Below are 21,720 nucleotides of genomic sequence, written 5' to 3' on the forward strand. Positions count from 1 at the left end.
TCCTGCATTAAATTTATATTTTGACCTCGCTATTCGGGGAACAGACACAGTCTGTATAGATTGGACAATGCAAGTACTTCTATCTTTTAAGTGGGTAGAACAAAAGTCATCATAGCAGTTATTTGAGAATTGGCTTACTAGTCAGATGGAGCATAGCGTCCTGGAGATGTTGTCCGACAGGAGTTCTGCTCCGACTCTGCTGGGGTGCAGGCCATCAGCACGGAAAATCCTAGGACACTCTCAGAAAATATTGCAATTATTAACAAAGAGCAGTTTCTGTTCTTTACACCATGACGATAACCATTCGTTTAAAACAAAAAGTCTACTTTTGTGTCCTCGTCGATACGTGGGAAGCGTTCCTGACACGATGATCGTCGTCGCGGGCGCTGTGCTGTGTACCGTCTCGATCAGGCTCCTGAAGTCTCTCTTCAGTGTTTCCGTCTGCCGCAGCTTGGTGTCGTTAACCCCCGCGTGCAGCATGACAGCACCGATGCTCTTGTCGCCCTTCAGGATCGCGGGTATCTTCGCAGAAACATCGAGAACACGAGCACCGGGGACAGTTAGTGTGCACTTCAGCTAACGTAGCACGGACGTGCCGGACGATGGAGTCTCCGACGATCACAGCGTCGCGTTCCGTCTCGCAGAGGGGAGCGAAGCGGTTCCGGGTGGAGATCTCGAAGACCGTAGGCGGCGGAGGGGGGAGAGGTCGTCGCCCGGGGCCTGGCTCGTGTCTTCCGCTGATGATACACCCAGGGTCCGTGGCGTCCTTGTGCTGGAGTGAAGGACATCTGGGAAGATCGCGTCCTGGGTGCACAGGGTCTGTGCAGAGAAACACACGGAGTAGAGGTGGTGGGAGTGTTAGCAGCGTGCTGTATACTTTCCCCGGACTTGTGAGCATCAGCCCGGGATGTTTCCAGTGCGGCTCTCCGCTCTCTCAGATGGGCCTGTTTCTCCACCAGGTCGCGGATCTGCTTCTCCACGGCCTCCAGCTCCAGCTGCACCGAATGCAGCTCGAATGTGTCCTCACCTGCACTCAAAGGTAGACACAAATCCGCCATTTAAGCAAGTAACAGTGAAACAATGGTAATGTGTGTGAATGGAGTATTGGCAATCTAAGCGAGATTAGCGGCAGCCACGCTGCCGATGCTAACGGGCTATAAGCTAATAGCAGACTCGAGAAATCAAAATAAAACTAGTGATAACAAGGCGCTCTAATTGGTTTTGTTTTAGAATGCTATGCGGGATATATTCACACGTTATAGAAACGAAAATGATAGTGTATAAAATTGTTTTTAAGATAGAAAATAGACGATAAAAAATCAACTTGATGGAGCTCAAACTCAAAACACAGTCACAAATCAGCGCATGCGTGTGTCATCTGTTGTCGGTTTGTCAGAGTATCTTGACAGAGCAGCTCTCTTTGTAGTGACGTGATAGAACACAAACAGATGAGAAACTCCAGCGCTGGCAGCAGAAGGTCAGAGCCGTTCTTGCCGTGAGCGAGATAATGAACAGCAGTCCTTCATGAGAAATGTTTCTAAAAAGACGTTCCTTAAATTCACTCAGCACTTTTGTTGAAGCTTTGATGACATCTTACAGCTCAATACCGCTAATCCTGCTTTTCCTTTCCCCTGTATTTGTCAGATCTTGTGCCATATTTCTGCTAGAATGGACAGGAAGTAAAGCATGGTGGCGTTTTTTTTCTTAAATTTTTTTTTGTGAATTGTTTTTTTTCAGGCGTGGCCCTTATGGTTAGCTGATTCACTCTGATTAGTTCTAACTTGTCTTTTATCAGCAGTGGGTGTATAAGTGTATAAATTATACCATTATCAGTTGTGAAAGTTGCTCTTGACAGGAAGAATGTTTTGAGAGTATCATCTCAGCAGCGGCTCTGACGACCGTGTCTGGATTGGCATGTCTATCTCATTTACGCGTGACCGGCCCGTAGATTGGGTGGAATGTAAATCAGTCTTGGTTGTGGAATTATTTCTGAAATGCCAGTCAGGCTCATGCTGGAAAAAAGGCTTTGACGGGCTTCGTTTAGCATTTCTAGCATAAAGACTAAAGGTTCTTTTGATTAGTTATAACAGCTTTGGCTTCAGGTCCAGGTATGCCAACTTTTTTTTTAAATTTATTTTCTAAAATCAGTTTCAGACAGAATTTTTACTTTACTTTAGCAAGCAGTGAATTCCGGTAAAATAAAGTTTAATGTTTGTGGCTAACAAGTGGTGCTTCCTGTTTTCTCACTTTCAATTCTTGGACAGTACACCTGCAAATTGTGCAGTATTGTTTTTACTGTTAAACTTACTGTTGAAGACTCTTGAAAACCATGTGCAACTTATAGAGCTCGATCACTCAAAATGAGATTTCTGTTGTTAGTCATAGAGCTCTGCATTTCGGCCCGGGCCCGACGGGCCCTGACTTTTTTACGCCTCTAGGGTCGGGCTTCGGGCCAATTTCCACGTCATAGTTCAGACGCAGGCTGGGCATCGGGCCTGTTTTGGGTTTCTCCTTATTTTTTATTGTAGACATCCATCGATTAGCGATGAAAAAAAATTGCCATGCTCGTGGAAACAACACGAGGCCGTGCTGCCGCGACTGAGAGCAGCTCGATGGTGTTTAGTGCGCAAGCGACTTCAGTGCAGCTGAATAGTTCTCCGTTCAAATGCACGCAATAGGCTAAAGCTTGCTGCAAAACCTGAGCAAACATAACTAAATAGATACATTTATCATGTCTGTGAGGCATGTATTCGCTCAGCTTCGGTTAATTTTTGTGAAGCGCTCTTGTTCAAGACGGCAGAAAGCGCATCATGTTTGTTTTCTCTGTTTTATAAAAGAACTACCTTTTGTTGGTATTGTGAGTGCGCACAAATACAAGTAGACCCTTTACAGGTCCGATTGATGTATTACTCTTATAAAAAAAAAAAAAAAGACTGCGTAGGCTGTTTTAATTAGTTTCCACTGAAAACAATCCAAGTGTTTGCGCTGGTGCCTCCATGTCCTGCAGAGCGTGCTTTAGCTTCCACTCTCCGCACAAACTCAGATATAGGCTAGCTCACATTATTATTGTTGCGCAGGTTTAATGTTTAAACATTGTTATATACTTGAACTCAGGGTGCGAACTACGGGGGAGCTAGGAGGAGCTCGGCTCTCCTTAATAAGACATGGGCTCCCCTGAAAATGTGATTTGTGAAATTCTGGGGGGTCTCAAAAAATATTGACTGTGTTATTTTGACGTGCAATTTCAGTTTTGTGTAATGTGATCATCGTGGATTATTATGTGTAAAATTGCAAAAATATAATTTATTCATGCAATTCATGCATGACGGTGATTTAAAACTAATTCACTTCAATAAAGATAACTATACATACTATTCTTGTCATGAGCATCAAGGTGTGGGGGCGCTGCGGTGCAAATTCATTCATGGATTTTCATGTTTAGTACCTTAACTCAAAGATTCACAGAAAAAATACTTGGAGAAAGTTGCATGGACCAATTTTATTATGTTTTTATGGTGTTTTTTTCTCCATTTAGACGGTTGAATGAGCTGTTGGTATATGAAAATTGGTATGTTTAAAGATTCTTAAGTTATCTTTTGTTTTCCACAGGATAAATAACAACATACAGGTTTGTAACCACTTAAGACAAGTTTCTTTATGAGTTAAATAGACATGAGTTAAATAAATTTGAGCATTTTACTGACCCTTGGTAGATGGGCCAGATAGATGCAGCTCTCATAGATGATTCATTCTCTCGTCTGGATGGATCGTAGGAAAGTCATGTTTTTTGGGTGCCATTTTTATAATATTTCCATTCTGGTGTCAGTGGGATGGTGGTAGACATCCGTCACGGCGCAGCTGCACTCATTGTTTTGTTGGGTTCATTGCCCCCTGTCACCATCCAGCTGGGATTTAGTTTGCCAGCCTTTCACATCTCCTCGTTCGACTACAGAAAAACAGTTTTCACTCTCCGTGCCAGCCAGTTAATAAACTGTCAGCCAGAACGTCTCTTTTCTTTTGTTCAGCCTAGAGACCTTGGGTGGGCGATTGGCAGAAAGAATTGCACAGTTCGCAAGATTGTGGTGATAACTCTATTTATTACAGCGTGGGCCTCGTGTTACTGCAAAAAGTGTTTTTAAAAATATCAGAGCTTCGGAACATAAATATATAAACACTGGTAATTGTGGTTGGCATTAACGTTTATGGAAACCACCATACCAAACCCAGATGATTGCCCTTACAACATGTACATTAATAAATTGTGAAAAAGTGTTGAAAGCAAAAGCACTGTAGTGAAAATGCACGATAGTCAGCGTTTCTGTTGGTTTTTGGTGTCTTTGAAGTATTTTAATTATTTTTTGTATTTTTAAACATTGAAATGTGACATCAGAATTTTTTTAAAAAGTAATTTTCTTGAAATCTGTTGTTCAATTTGTTATTAAATTGGTTTTATTGTGTATAATGATGTATATGATTTAGTTAGAAATGCAACTTTACAACGCTGATGGTCATTAATCGTAACTAAATCTTTCTCAGAGAAGTTGAGTCCAAGTTCATCCCATTCAAAGTACTGCCACTAAAAACATTAAAGATAAAAAGATAGAAATCTCAGTAACAGACTGGTTGTTTGTCATACATGAGTCGTGTAACCAGATCAGTTCAGTAGATCTGTTGTTTGGTGGGGAAACACTTTCATTGGTTGTGTGAGCGTTTCTTTTGGTGGATGTTGGTATAAGACATTCCTCAGCAGACCCCTGACTCTTCTGGGGCCCCACGGCTCCTTAATCGCTCCAAACATGATTGTGGTTTTCCAGCCCTCTTTCTTGAGTTTCACCATAGTGGCATTTCTTAGTGATCCAATGACATGTCCGGTTCATATTTCACCTCCAAATCAAAAGAAATGCTTAATAATCCTAAATTATTCTTATTGTCTTTGTTTATAATTAATTTAATAATGAAATTTATACTGATTTAAATGGATAGTTCACTCAAAAATGACTCGCCGTCATGTTGTTCCAAACCTGTATGAATTTCTTTCTTCTGTTGCATACTAAATTTCATTATCATGTTAGATTAAATTTTGTTTCACTTGATTGTAATGAGAATTTAGGGGCAAAATGCATAAACATAATGCTAAAATGTAAGAATTTTAATGATCTTAAAGATAAGCATAATTATTATCTTTATGCAATATTTATTTCTTTTTTTGTTGTTGTCAATATAGTAAAACATGACATGCATTCTTAGTTAGATTCATCCAAATAATGCCTCAAAATCTGTGCCGAAACCTTTGCACAAACTGCATTACATATAAGCTTGTTTTGTAATTTACATTTATCATAATTTGAAATCTACATTCATGTTACCCATTTTTGTGCCATTGTTCCATTCGTTTCTACTGAACTGTACAGGAAATGCTCACTGTTTCTTTTCCAACCTTGTGCTTTTTCTTCACGTGTTCGTTTTATCTGCACCATGAATTAAACATGGCCTTGTAAAGGTAACGCTTTGCAGCACCTGCAGTGCTGAAACCCTTGGAGCTGGTGCTCGTGCTCCTCAGAACTCACTTTTTGGAGGTTCCCCTGTGTTTTGGGAGTTTTTATTTTTGAAGGCATGACAAGAGAAGTTTGGAATGGGCTCGGCTCATGATCCGCAGAATCAGTGTTTGGAGGGGTTGAAATTGCTTGGGGGGGGGAACCTTTGCTTCAGTCGTAGCATGTGTTCATCATAAATTTATTGCCTTGGACAAACACAATTGAACACACATCTGCCGCCCATATTGTGGCTTTGCACAGGCGGCTTTTGAAAGCAAATTTGTTTAGCAGGAGCTAAAGGTGTTAAAAAGAGTCCCTTTTTCTAGTATCATGATGATTATGGTTCTTTTAAAGCATGCAAAGGAGCATGGCAAGCTGTTTTCAGGAGCAGGTCTCCTTAGCTCAAATGCCCATCGCATCCCATGCACGACACGTCTGCGCCTGTATTTCAGAACTCGAACATGCGTGACTCTGAAAAGCCTGCATAAATAACACATTCTCCTAATCAAAACAGATGGCAGTCTGTTGTGGTTTTGGTTTTGTGCTGATTTTGAGATTCTTCTGGAAACCACATCTGAACCCAACTCCACATCCCAGCCCCCACGCTGGGCGTGACCCACATGGCATATCCCAATTGCTTCCTTATAGTGACTGCTAGACATATGCAAAACTGCATATTTTTGAAATCTGCCAGTCAGTGGACTATTTAAACAACAATTGGTCTTATAGAGTTAGACTCTCTCTTAAAAATATAGGTTCTTTATTGGTATCTGTGGTTCCTTGAAGAACCTCTAACATCAATTGAACTACAAAAGCTTCTATATAGTGTAAAAAGGTTCTTTAGATTATTCAGATGTTCACATTTAAAATAAATATTCCAAAAGTGGGTTTTCGCAGAAATTCCATAGAAGAAACATTTTGGGTTCCCCAAAGAACCTTTCCATCATTTTCTTAGGTTATAGAACTTTTTAATAATCTACTTACGTTTTTCCACTCTAAAGGACCTTTTGTTCCCAGTGGAAACATTTCATGGATGTTGTTAAAGGTTCTTCTTGAAACCATCAATTCCAATTAAGAAACTTAATTTTTAAGAGGGTAGAAGAACCATTTTTGGTTCGCAAAGAACCTTTCAATGAACAATTCTCAAAAGATCAGTTTTTCTTAGTGTGAAGAACACTTTAATAATCTAAAAAGATTTTAAAATCTGAATTTTAATATCAAAGTTCTTTATTTGAATTGAAGGTTCCATGAAGTCAAGTCAGTATTATTTGTATAGCGCTTTTAACAATGCAAATTGTCAAAGCAGCTTTACATCGGCTTGATATAAAGTTGGGTGGCTTTATATCAGCTTTACAGTATTTAGACGAGAAATAGTGTGTCGAAATAGTGTCATTCTCCTCTGGCCAGACAAAATAAAACAGTTTAAATCTAGGCTAAAGCAGAATCAGATTGTGTAAAGGACTCATCTGGTTCCTGTGGTCTTGTCCCGATGGCCGTCTTGGAGACAGGGTCTTCACTGGGGATCAGTCTCTGAGGCTCATCTAGGTGTCCGGGCTGTAGAGGTCATCTCTAGGTGCTGATCCAACATCTGATCTGGATACAGTCTGGATCTGGGTGGCTACGGTGACCTCGGAATAAGAAAGAAACAGACTAATATTAGCGTAGATGCCATTCTTCTAACAATGTAACAAGTGCATCAGGTGTTTTGGGAAGTGTTCCCGGTTCAGGTTGACCTAATTAATGCAGCCTAACAATCCTTTAACGGATTTGAATTATAGAAATGCGATAGTGTATAATGTGTAAGCCACGTTAAAGAGATGGGTCTTTAATCTAGATTTAAACTGACAGAGTGCGTCTGCTTCCTGAACAGTGTTAGGTAGATTGTTCCAGAGTTTGGGCGCTAAATAGGAAAACTAAAATTTGATTTTGATATTCTAGGTATTATCAAATGGCCAGAGTTTTGAGATCGCAGCAGACATGAAGGACTATAATGCGATAAGTAGGGGTGTAAGAAAATATCGATACACGTGAGTATCGCGATATTTTGTTTGGCGATACTGTATCGATTCTCCAAAACGGAATATCGATATTTAAAAAAAATAAAAAATCATACAAGATTCATGGCAGTTGTTTCATTTTGAGTTCATATCCCGACCACTAGTCTTCATCTCTGAACTTAAACAGTGACAGGAAATACTAGCATCAGGGCACTCCACTAATGTTAGCGTTAATATAGTTCGCTGCCAGTAATGGAGGATGAAAGAATTGTCCCAGTTCTCGTTTCGATGTACAAAGCTGAAGTGTGGCACCATTTGGGCTTTTGTGGTAATGTCCGCCCTGGGACCGCGGCGCGAGCACAACCTCTGTTCTGCTGCTTGCCGCGTCCCGTGTTGAAGAGCCTTTGCGTGGGGCGCGGCGGGCGGTAGAGTAGCCGCGCAGCTGCAGCTTTCTCTCGTGTTGGGGGAGTTTTGTGCAGTTGGGGCGGTCCTCGCGTCGCGGTCTCGGCGATTCCATGCGGAACATAAACACAAACTGAAAAACCTGTGAAAATCCAAGTTGAAAAGTTCTGAGAATGTTTAACATCTGTATTTATTTGATTTGTTTTACAATTGTTTCGTTTTCTTTAGGAATCCTGCAAGCGCTTTATTTTTCATTGATATTAAGCAGATGTCATTTTTTGTTCAGATCAAATGTTATGACATTGCATGTCACAGTTGTAAACTTAAACTGTGAACCTTTAAAGTAGAGTCTATAAATATATATTTTTATCTTTTTATAAAATACATTTTATACATACATTTAACTGAAGAATCATGCAAGCACTTGAATATTTCCCCCTTTACTCGTACTGCACAAAAAGTGGTTCAGTAATGTTGAATGTTATAGGGACTGATTATTGCAAATGCAGATCCCAGTGTGTTCTGCAGTGTGTTCTGGTTAAACTATTTTTATTTATTTATTTTTTGCTACGGTTTGCATATGGTGGTGTGTTCTTAATGACAGCTTTCCTAAAAAATATATATCCTATTCCTAAAATAAGAAATATCCCAATATATCGTCTTGCTTACAGTATCGCAATGTATTGCAATATATCGTATCACAACCCCTGTATCGTGATACGTATCGTATCGCCAGATTCTTGCCAATACACAACCCTAGATAAGAGCGCACTCAAATACTGAGGTGCCAAACCATTCAGGGCTTTATAGGTAATTATCAAGATCTTAAAATGTATACAATGTTTAATAGGGAGCCAGTGCAGTGTTGACAGAACCGGGCTAATGTGGTCATACTTCCTGGTTCTAGTAAGAACTCTAGCTGCTGCATTTTGAACCAGCTGGAGTTTATTAAACGTGCAGAGCAACCACCCAATAAAGCATTACAATAATCTAACCTCGACGTCATGAACGCATTAATTAATGTTTCTGCATTTGACATTGAGAGCATAGGTCGTAATTTAGATATATTTTTAAAATGGACTTTTTAAAGATATTTTTAAAAACATGTTTTTCGAAGAAAAGATTGCTATCAAAAAGTACGCCTAGGTTCCGAACTGATGACGAAGAATTTACAGAGCAGCCATCAATTATTAGACCGTGATCTAGGTTATTACATGCAAAGTTTTTGGTCCAATAATTAACACCTCTGTTTTTTCAGAATTTAGCAGTAAGAAATTGCTAGTCATCCAGTTTTTGATATCAACTATACATTCCGTTAGTTTTGCAAATTGGTAAGTTTCATTAGGTCGCGAAGAAATATAGAGCTGGGTATCATCAGCATAACAGTGAAAGCTAACACCATGTTTCCTAATGATATCTCCCAAGGGTAACATGTAAAGCGTGAGAAGTAAGGGGCCAAGTACTGAGCCTTGAGGTACTCCATACTGCACATGTGATTGGTATGATACCTCTTCATTTACTGCCACAAATTGATGGCGGTTAGATAAGTACGATTTGAACCATGCCAGTGCACTTCCTCTAATGCCAACATAATTTTATAGTCTATTTAAAAGAATGTTGTGGTCGATAGTGTCAAACGCGGCGCTAAGATCCAGTAGCACTAATAGAGAGATACAACCACGATCAGATGATAAAAGCAGGTGAAGAACATTTAAAAACCATAGAACCTTCCCATTCAACAAAAGGTTCTTTATAGTTTTCTTTAAATCATTTAAATGTTTTTTTACACACTAAGAAAAAATGGTTCTTGTAAGAACATTTCAATGAAAAAAATAAACTTTTCATTGCAAAAAAGGTTCTTTACACTCTTAAAAATTACTGTTGTTTATTAGTATTGATGGTTCCTTGAGGAACCTTTAAAATCCATGGAATCTTTTCATTGGACAATAGTGGAAAACGGTTCTTTACATTATTAAAATGTTGTTGACACTAAGAAAATCATGGTTCTTTTAAGAACTGTTGACTGAAATGTTCTTTGGGGAACCAGTAGTTCTTTGGCATCGCTGCAAAAACACTCTGTAAGAGTTATAGGGTCCATTAGATGAGAGAAATTGGCTTTAAAAGTTTGTGAAATTGGTCAATGTTTTTGGTGGTTGTGACTGCTGCTTTACAATTCGAGAAACTATTGGATAGCGTGATTGGTAGGTCTTTACCAATCCACCATCCTGACTCATCTTAGCATGAATGGTTGGTTATTGTGGTGAATTACAGTTAGTTTTTACAGTGAACTTATCCTTATTTGGAAATGAGCTGAGAGCATCTGACCCTAAAGGCCTGAGCTTATCTCAGCTTCATTTGAGTAATTAATTGATTGATGATGTGTTTTCAGAAAACAAAGACTGATTGGAAAGACTAAGTCAGACGAGACTTGTGTGTTTGTGTAGCCTGTCTACTCAAGTCTTCTCCTGCCGTGTTTGGTGTAGATTTCTGTCGACATGTCGTCTCTAGGCCTCTGCTGGTGAACTGTCTTTAATTGCCATCTTGGCAACAAATGGCTTCACTTTGCCGGAGGGTTATTTTGCAGCAATTACCTTTGTATCAAGCATGGCACTTTACACCTTCCTCAAATTACTTCAAATTAGGTCCTACACGGGACTTCAAATTAGCTTTGCGTTGTCATTTTTTGCACGCAATGAAAGATGCAACCATTATTTACGAACACGTTAAACGTGTTGGTATGAACTGCTACCACAACAAAGTTGTGACAAGTGTTATTTGATTGGCAACACTTTTCATTCCATAGCCTAATGTTTTCAGCCAGAAATTTCAGTGTGAACACTATCAGGGTGAAATGGATTTGTAAAAAAATGACGAGAATGAAGGGCTGAAACACAAGTGCTTTCTTATGATATGCATTAGTTTGTCTCTGAACTATAAATGTGACGCCTGCAGTACACACTTGGCAGGCGGACTTTGCCAACAGAGGCATCTTTGGCATGAAATCATTGTTTATGTTTCCAACTTCAATAGACCGTTGTCACGCCTTGATTGCACATTTAACTTCCCACGTGTTTGTACACTTCACCTTTGTTGTGCATTAGGTTTATAGCAGATGACTTGGTATGATTTGATTTTGGAAAGTCATTTAGTCATTTTCAGAGGCCCTGCTTTTAATTTTACAGTTGTTATGGTAAGCAGTGGTTTTGATGTATTTATTGTTTAATTTATTAATAGATTTATTTGTATATTTTTATTTATTTAATGAGTTTTTTTAAACTGTGTATTTCTATCAAATATTAAACTGAAAGGTTTTATATAGGCCTAGGTATAGTTACTTTGTTAGAAGTTTACTTGTGTGTGTGTGTGCGTGTATGTATGTGTGTATATATATATATATATATGTATGTATGTATGTATATGTATATATATGTATATATTTATATATATATATATATATATATATATATATGTATGTATGTGTGTATATATATGTGTGTAAATGTTATTTTGAATTATATTTTATTGTACTTTTAGTTCTATAATTTTAGTTATTTTATGCTATATAAGCTGTCTAAAATAATATAAATTTATTAATGTAGGAAATTGTTTGTAATTCTGTTAAAAAAAAAAAAGTTTAATTGTTTACTGTCTTTTTTATTGACTTTTTATTGCTGCCTTGAATATTTGATGCTGAAGTGCCATCAAACTTAAAAAAATGAATGAATAAGTTTTTTTTAATATGTTATAGTGAAAGAAAGAAGGAAATATTAAAGATATTAGGCTATATGATAGTTTTTTTTTTTTTTTTTTTTTTTAAGTTAAATATAGCTGATATGGCACCAAACAGACATATATACATACATGCACACACAGGGCTCTACAGTGCGACCATTTCAGCCGTATTTGCGCCTGAAAACTACTGCGTGCGACTGAACAAATATTTAGGAGCGTGATAATATTTAGGTGTGACTGACCCGATCAGCGTATTTGTGTTTGTGCTGAGGGAGCTTTAAAGGGTTCTAACGTACTTGCGTGTTTTTGCAGCGTTGAGTAATGTATTACAGACGTATTCTCTCATTACAACAAAAAAGTGTAGACAGTGTAAAATAAGAGATTCATTGTGCAGTGTAAGGAGCTTCGTTGATTATAATGGAGTTTTTGTGAGACCGCGATGAACTAAGGAGAGTGACAGCTTTTAATGATTATTAAGGGAGTTTGCAAATGTGAAATTGATTTAATACAACATTTCATTAAATAAGAAGTTAATATTAAGTGACTTGTATTGTCTGACTACAACACTATTGCCTTATATTCCTCTATTTCATCAACGAAAATAGTTTCAAACAAAGTCTAAGCCAAGCCGCTGCGCATCTCCATTCAAACACAGCGGTGTTTCGTTTATGAATGAACTGCGTTTTTAAACGAATCTAGTGAGTCAATGATTCAATTACCCATTCATAAAGACTGTCACGTACTTCATCCCTGAATGAATCAGCTGTTCGAACAAATCAATTAAATGAATGATTCAGTGATAAAATCAGTGACTTACCGCCACCTACCAGCAGTTTTTGTTAAATTTTTAAAGTATGTTTTCTGTTATTTAAATCATTTAATATTTCTACATTCAAAATTGTATATTTAAAACATTAACCTCAACATTAATTTAATTGCACTTATGCAACCTCTGAGCCTCATTAAACATCTGGAAATACACCTACAAGCCACGTGTGTGTTCTTCTGTGCCACCTGTGTAGTTCAAATTTATTTCTTAAATACTGATTTCATTTGATTGGTATCTTATTCTACTTGTTTTTATTCTATTTTTTTGAATTTGACATAAAAGATAACATACGTTTAATAAAGTTAGAAAAATGCCACTATTTGCATAAAGGAAGGCCTATAAATAGCATCTAAATACTATTTACACTTATTGCAAAGAAAATGTTATTTTTACAGTTTAAATACAAAGGTAAAAACAAAATTCCCTGTAAATCACTTTAAGAAGTCAAATATCACCTCGTAATGGGAAGGTTAATTTTTGATCAGTCGTTTTGATGAAGGTGCTCCTAAATTTTTCACAAGCGCTCCTAAAAAGAAAAGTAAGCGTAGAGCCCTTATATATATATATATATATATATATATATATATATATATATATATATATATATATATATATATATATATATATATATATATATATATAAAAAATAGTATTTTTACATGTTACAATTCCTGTAAAATATTAAACGGAAGGATTTTATAGTTGTCTTTTGTAATTTTGTAAGCAGTTTAATTGTGTATCACAATTTTTAATAATTATTTTTGTATTATTGTACTTTATTTTAGCAATATATTATACCATATCAGCAAATATAATTCTTTTCCAGATTTCTTTTTAAATTCAAGAAATATTAAAGATTTTTTTATTTTATTTTGGTACAGGTTTAATATTATGTAGTTTTTTTTTTTATTGTTGCCTTGAATATGTTTAATCAGACAACATATATTTTTTAATGTTAGAATTTCTATTAAATATGAAGGATTTTGTAGTTGCCACTGTAGCATCTTAGTTTAATTTAATGGTTAATGTATATTATAGACTTCTGGTTGTGGTTCTTTCATTGTGCTGAAAAGAGCAGCGTGAACATTCATCAGAGTTTCTCCTTTTGTGTTCCACGGAAGCAAGTGCATCAGGGTTTGAATTGTCCTGAGGGTGTTGACAAAGTTAACGTGAACTGTTCTTGATTTTGTCTGGGATGAGAAAGCTGTTGAATTTGCCAGGAAACCACGCTTGTGAATAGTAGCACCATGATCTCGCTCCCCCCGCAGCCTGTTCAATCCATCTGGGAGCTTGTCAGCCTCCTCAGCCGGGTACTCTGTGTGCCCTGCGAACAGTATTTCTGTCCTCTCTGTGAATAGGCTGGAAATGATCTGTGACATGAAGGCTGTAAAAACCCTCCCGAAGCCGCCGCGCTCCCTTCCAGAGACCTGTCATTCGAGGTGCCAAATCAGTTACCCGTTCACACAGGCTTTTGGAGTTTGGAGTGAAGCATCTCCCCTGCTTTATTGGTGCACAGGGGAATTGAGATGAAAGGCCAAAGATGTTTCATTTTTACACACAAGGGCGCCATCAAAGCTTTGCTATCTGACAAAAACAGCTTCTGATTGGAGAACCGCCCAAGCGAAAGGTCTGTTGCAGGCAGGGTCTTCAGGGCACGTCTACGTACCGTAATCGACGACCTGGCAGACGTCTGAACCGAAACGGGCTGCTCTGGGGCCATGCAGAACGGTACATCGCATACGGCCACAAATTGAAGTCCCGCTGCGCTTCCAGACTGGATGCCACTCCTGACATTTTGCTGAGATGTAGTCTGGCTGACCCCGCAGGATGCTTGGTTCCTGTCACCTGAAGCTTCCTGCACTTTTCTATTTCAGTCAGCAGTTCAAGCACACAATCCAATTACACGGTGAAACCTCAGTGTGATCGCTAGCGCGGAACGAGAGCCTGGCCCCGCAGGCAGACTCTTAGAAATAGCTCGTTAAGAAGCCCCCTTTCCTGCCCCTGTAATTGAGTATTTGGCTTGGATGTGTTTGGCAGAGCTGGAAAATGTTTATGGGTTGAGGTGGTACTTAACTTCGCTAACATCTGGTGGTTTGTCATAAAGGCATTTACTGCTACATACGTCTTTGTTGTGATTAGTGTTATGATTATGCAGCGGATCTGAGCTTTTTTTCTATGTTTAACAGGGCTCCAAACTGCGACTAAAATGGTCGCATTTGCGACCAAAAATATTAATTTGCGAGTGAAGTTTTTGCTGAGGTCGCCACTGGCGACTATATATAATTTGCATGAAAGGACTTTTTTCCCGATTGTTTTGCGCTCACATCTTTTGTTATGTTCACGTATTAAACTTACATAAGACGATGCGCATCAAAGTTTTACTGAAAAGAGTTTCAAACAGTCCTCGTCTCTGCCGCACACAGTCTGCTGAACGCAGTGAGAGAGACCTGAAAGGGCCTGTTTACACCTGGTCACTTCATGCATTTTCTCTGATCGGATATCTATATGATTTGTTAAAACGTTTCCCCATTTACACCTGGCCACATAAATGTGTCTTCGCAAAACGAATATAAATCCGTTCTTCAATTCCCGCTTCATATGCAAATATAACGGAGTTCACGTCAATGAAAGCAATGGATAATTTTATTAATTATCAGCTAATTTCAATATCACAGATCTTCTTATCGAGATCTTAGTCTATATGCTGTGTTCTGTTAATGCATGGACTTCCTGTTATTTGAAGCGCACTTGCCATCCAGTAATCGCAAAAAGCTTTGTGCTATCTTACTTTTTAATAAACAAAGTATCAGCTTTAAAATGCTACGAAATTCAAATGATGCGGTTTGGGTGCTCTTTAATGCGGACCACAAGCGCACACTGTCGGTAATATAAACACCAGTACCCCGCGTCCACACGGTCCGTGTATGCGTCCGGATCGCGCGAGCGGAGAGTATGGCACTTAATGCTCAGGCGCCATCTCTTTAGCACCTCAGTTAAAGCAGCAAGTGAACCCATTATATATTTCGATTTACTACTATAGTATGAAATGAACATGATCAAAAGGTAGGCAATAAGAAAGCCTATAGTACAACTTACTGTTGTACTCATTCAGTGTTTCAAACTGAGGAAATGTATAAAGCTTGTAAACATTGCATTGTAATACATTTACCTCAGAATAACCACTCAGTGTCCATAAACTCATCAGTCAGCTAGAAAAATAACTATAAAGAGGAGCGTTTTGCTATATTTATGCGCTGTTGCATATTAATATTTTTACTTATTCTGTTGTACATGATTCAACTCCTCCTATAAAATTGCATTTTACTAATGAAGAAAAACAGACTGAATGTGTGAAAGACGTGACAACATTTATAGGATGCACTGCACTCAGTTGCCAAGTGATGCTTATGGTCCATGATATTGGTACAGATTCTGTGTAACGAACAATTCTTTGTGACTGTATATTTCAAGTTGTAAAATACATTTAATTCACACTTTAAGTGAACCTTAGTCCCCCGGTCGACCTGATCATCTACAAGATGGATTAAAATGCTGATAAAGCCTAGAAAAGATAAGACATAAACACATGACAAAATGATTGAAATGTTAAAATAGGGGGGAAAAATAAAATAATGATAATAAAATAAACCACTTTTATTCTGTGGCACCTAAAAAAATAATTTGGCGCTTAAGTTTTTCTTTTATAGGAGCCAATGGCTCCTTACTCGATTTTTTTTTGTCTGGAGCCCTGTTTAACATTTGTGGTGTTATATAGGAGGATATTAATAAGTTGACAGGGCTTGCATTAAGGTTGGGCGATGTCTACAAAATTGGCATCGGACGATGTCTGCAGTGAAACATGTCGATGGACGATGACATCGGGCAGCGGGGGGTGGAGTTAGGAGGTGTGCCCAAATCAGTATTCAGAACGGCAAGGAAAACAAATAACGATTGCCAACGGTTGCTTGTTACACAACTGACAAACATCTGATCTTGTAAAATGTGTGGCAAGTACTGCCGCTCCATAATATAAACAGAATACGTGCGATCATGAATCTCAAAAGTGAAACTAAAAAGCGATCGCGCAAAGAAATTAGAAATTAAGCTACCTCAGTATTTTTTGTTCATACAATGAAAGCCATTGGAGACTTAAAATGGCTTTGTTACCGACAGTCTTCAAAATACCTTCCTTTATGTTCCACAAAAGAAAGTTTTGAAATGATGTGAGGGTGAGTTAAATATGACGTAATGAAATTTTTGGGGGCGAACTATCCCTTTAATGTTTTTGTATTTTTATGATGATTTTTTTTTAAATTAAATTATACTCTAAGTAAGAAACTAAATCTGCCAGCAGGTGGCGGTAAATGTGTTTTTCATTCATTGGATTCGCTCAAACAGCTGATTCATTCAGTACTTCAGTAAACGGCTCTCTTTATGAATGGTGCTTTGAATCATTGATTCACACGATTCGTTCAAAACACAGATTCATTCAGAAACACCACTGTGTTACTCGGAGAAGCACAAGAAATCTCCTGTGGCTTTAAAGGTAATTTGTTCTCTGCAAAATTGAGAAAAAAACATTATATTGTGTTTAAAATATAACAAAGTATCAACTTCTTACTGAACTGTTGTATAAAATCCCATTTAAACTCGTGATATTTGGGACAAAATCAGCACTCGTGTGATATTGCTCTCGCTGCTGGTGTGATATCACTTATCGTATGATGTAAATATGAGACAAAACATTTTTTTGCACCAATATCTTGAAATTTAGGGCATAACTGCATTTATGGAGCTGTTACCCTGCATCGTATTGGTCAACAGTCAACTATATGAAATGTAAGATAACTAATTAAGTTAATGCGTTTAACTGACAGCCAATATAGATAGATAAATAAAAATAAAATGTAAATTTTATATCTTTTATATCTTTTTTTTATTTTTTTCCCCCAATATCTTAATGTTTATTGCCCTAAAGCATTACCCCGAAATGGATAAATATCAACCAAATAATGTGCCTGGATGATGTATTGTCTGTAACTACGGAGTTCATTCACATCACATTGTTTGGTTAATGATCAATAATTGTTTGGTTAATTAATGCTGGTCACACTTTTGCAGCTGAGTGTTCCTGTAAGGCTCGTGTGCATTAACCGCAGATTATCCCTGATTAATATGTTGCGAGCCTCGCCTTTGTGTTTGACAGTGCGATCAGTCGGACGGGCATGCCGGAGGCCGAAACGGCTCGCTTGCTAGCGTTAAGGGCAGTGCAGCAGGTCAAGTACTGATAGGATTTCACCCTCTTTACTGTGCGCTTAAACAGGGCAACCCAACTCCTCTAGACCAGCCCAGGACAGCTGTTCTCTTCTCTTCTGGGTTGGATCAAATGTTCCCTTCGTGGGCTCTAACATGGCTGCTGGAGATGGCCTGTGTTTGAATTGGCTAATGATGGAGTTGGCTGCCTGAGAACCTACCGATCGGGCCTAATAAGAGCAGAGAGAAAGGGCGGCCGTCATCTCTGAGATAAAATCCTACACTTGTCTACTTACAGATCTCGAAAGAAAAAGACAAGGCGGCGAGGGAGAATTCCAAGAGGGGAAGATGAAAACGCGAGCGGCGGCTCTTTCATCTGATGCAGTGTGTAATTTAACCGCGGGAAGTGCTTCCCTCCCTTTCACCGAGCCCGGGCTCTTCAGAAAGAGCTGTGATTTAGTCTGACGGAGAGCCTGTCAGTTCCAGCAGCCTTTGAAACCGCTTTTTTATTAGACAATCTCAATTACTCAATCGCCGAGAGGGAATTAAAACTCAGAGGCTGTTCTGGCACCGAAGGCTCATGCACATTTCTATCAGGTCAGAGGGTTCTCTTGAGTAATTTTGCATTTCATCTTTGTTGTCTTGTTGTTGTTGTTTTTCTTCATGCCGTTCCTGATTGTATTCCTTCTTTTATCTGTTTTTCATCATCAAACAGGGGCGAGACAGGTATCGATCTTCGATCTTGTCATCTCTGCGAGGTGTTTGCACAAGTGCCCGTTTGAGTTTCAGCTCACGTTTTTCCATCAAGCCGAGGCGTCCGCAGTGGATGCCTGTGTTAATTAGGCCCGTGTCGTGTCGGGTGGGGTTGGGAGCGTGGAAAGGCAGCTCGCCTCCCTCGAGCACTCCTGCCGCTTGCTGGCATGTGGCAGGGAAAGCTAAATTAGTTTAACGCCGTTATTTACTGCCCCTGGAAGGGCACCGGTACCTGAGTGTCGGGGTAATGAAAAGGACAACCTGTTCCAGAGTCGCTCGAACATGCTGTTTTTGGGTTCTTGCTTTACCTTCAGCGATACTTGCCAAAGACGAGGGGAAGCGCAACTTAATTACGCTTCTCAATAAACAGCTTTTCTTCAGGCATATTTATTGGTTATCCATCAGATGACATCAAAAACAAAACTCGAGCGTGTGCAGCACGTCTTTGTCTGGCTCAAATCAAAAGCTTTGTCTCTTTTCCTTCGGTGTTTGAATGAGGAACAGACAATAGGTTTCTTTTTACTCCCTTTTATAGCAATAGTGCCGAGCACAGTTTCGTCATTCGGTTCCTAATTAGGTTGTGTGTGAGAACCGTGACAGTTGCTTGCATCATCAGCCATGTTGGGATATGAATGAGTTTTGTAAAGCTTTGGCTTTTCACATTTATTGGCAACGTCAAAAAACCTGGGGCGAGTTACACTAATGCAGCGGCTCACTGGTGTGCATGTTTTAACTAGTAACCGATTATATGATTTAACTGCATTTCTGCTTGTGGTTTTATACCTTTTCTGTTATTCCAGACTTCTATTTGCAGGTTTATCTTAAGATGATACATGATTGAATATTTTGTTACGGGTAATTTTTTAAAAGTATATCTGCAATAAACAGATAAACACTCCTACTGCCGCTTATTCACCAACATTGGCCAGAAAAACAGACAGTCCCATCTCACGTCATTGGACGAGTCATAAGTTAGCATGTCTTAAACAAGTACATAAACGTTTTGTGCAACTCTTCATGAAGCAGCCAATGAGCAAGTTCTAGTCGGCTCTAAATATCACTCTAAACTTGAATAGTAAAAAATATTTGAACATCCAGTCTCTTCATCTTTAATGAGGTAAAATATCATTAATCACCTTCAAAAATGACATCTTTTGAAGTTCTACTCTGAGGGTGTCTTGAGAAACAGACCTATTTCCCAACAGATTTCCCAAACACCCCATTGGTCAGAAAAACAATGTGCTGGACTTTCATATGTTTTAGGCAGGACTATGTCGGGCAAAAAGAACAAAACACAGATAATTATAAAAAATATCTGAAAATTTAAACATCAAGTAGCTCCACCTTTAATGAGGTAAAATGCTATTAAGGTAGCTCAGAAATTATTTAAAATAACATTGATATTGTGTTGTGGCATGTCATTGTTGTTGTTTGTATTTATCACCTTCAAAAATGGCATCTTTCGAAGTTCTACTCTCAAAGCTCTTGAAAGTACCTAGAAAAGCAGGGGACTGATGAATGACTGTGATAGTGGAAGTCCGTCTTATCTAGGGTTCCAACGGCAGACGTTTGGAAAGCTTCCTGCAGGACACACTCCATGTTCCCTGGTGGACTGACGGATTACAGCAAACCACTGATTAGTGTCCTCTCATTCAACCATCTGTCTCCTCGGCTAAGATGCAGCTCAAAGCCAGACTCATTCTTTTCAACTTAAGTAGTGCTTAGTTTTATTAGACAACTGCCAGACTGTAGTAGTGCAGTTAAACCAGTTTGTGGTTCTTACAGTCTTTTATGTGACCTCTTTCGAGTACTATGGGCATTGACTTTGACCTTTAATCTGCGTTCTATTTCTATTTTCAGACTAAATGAATAATGTAGAACTTTGTAGCAGAGCTAGTTATCTGTTTGTTGATGGGTTGTTAGGTGTTCTAAAGAATCTCTGATGAAAAGCAGATTTTAAGCATCTTTGGCATTAAAAAGGGTTTCTGTTACTATTTATAGGTCCCAAAGTTCAGTGACATTTGGAAAGTGTTGATTGTGTAATTCGTGTCCATGGAAAGTGATTATAGTGACATAAGTAGTGAGTAATTTGTAAACTGAATGTTGATGAACATCTGATATTTACCACGTTTTAAATATTTGTGAAAACTTGACTAGTCAGCCATCCAAACCAGTTGCTTAAAAGTTTACCAGCATCAAGTGTTCAACAACAACTAGTTAAATAATGAGTTTATTTTTTTCTTGTTTTAAGAGGATTTGAGATGGTTTAGCATGCTGACAGTGTACAACAACAACACTGAGGTCCTATGTGAGATTGCATCTTGAAGTTCATCTTTAAAGCACTGTCGCTACAGTGTTTACAACAAATCATGTACAAGAAGTTTTAATTTAGTAAATTACAAATTTACAAGACATTAACTGAAAATTTGGTGATTTTGTTTTGCTTTTTTGCAAGACTTGAGATTCTTTAGCTTCAGATCAAATCTTTTGTGCTTAGTCCAAGTGCAAGTGGCTGGTGATGGCGCAGTGGATAAGACACATGCCTTTGGTGTGAGAGACCCGGGTTCGAATCCACTGTGAGACACCAACGTGTCCCTGAGCAAGACACTTAACCCCTAGTTGCTCCAGAGGCGTGCGACCTCTGACATATATAGCATTTGTTGTCATCCAGCAACATTAGCTGACTAATGAGTATCTTTTGTTTATTTTCTTGTATTTCTTTTCAAACTGAGATACTGAGTGGTGTGAATGATGACAGCGTGAGATGATTTGTCTTGCAAAAGTAGCTGTAAATGCACTGTCAACATGCTAAAATCATGTTAGCATCAGATTTTTCAGAATTAAGATTTAATTTCAGGGACATGAGCATTGCATTGCATTCAATATGCATTAATGTTATGAATTTAGAAACTGATTTTAAAGACCCCAGTGTTATGATTTAATCTGTTGTGAACTGTCTAGCTGATTTAAAAAACAAAACAGTGTCCTGCATGAATCCCTTGATTGGTGTAGGAACTTTGACAGGTGGACAACAATCTAACCAACCAGTCATTCAGACAAATCACAACTAGATGGTTTTGAAAATATGTAGTTTAGCACATCCTTAATATTTTAATGTTCACTTGTGAGGAAATTAATAGCAACACTGTTTAGTCTCAAAGTGAGTGGCATGTTTGAGTCATTATGATTCCTGCAGTCATTCATTGAGCTTTGATGTCAG

The 21,720-nt window shown here is 38.4% G+C and overlaps 1 protein-coding gene across 1 annotated transcript in view; it reads left to right on the forward strand.

Annotated features, from left to right (window-relative positions):
- The window catches only part of znf609a (zinc finger protein 609a), a 104,650-nt gene that overhangs the window by 21,309 nt on the left and 61,621 nt on the right, over window positions 1-21,720 (forward strand). The window lies entirely within an intron of this gene.

This window comes from Barbus barbus (assembly GCF_936440315.1).
Source record: "Barbus barbus genome assembly, chromosome: 48".
In the NCBI taxonomy this organism is placed as follows: Eukaryota; Metazoa; Chordata; class Actinopteri; order Cypriniformes; family Cyprinidae; genus Barbus; species Barbus barbus.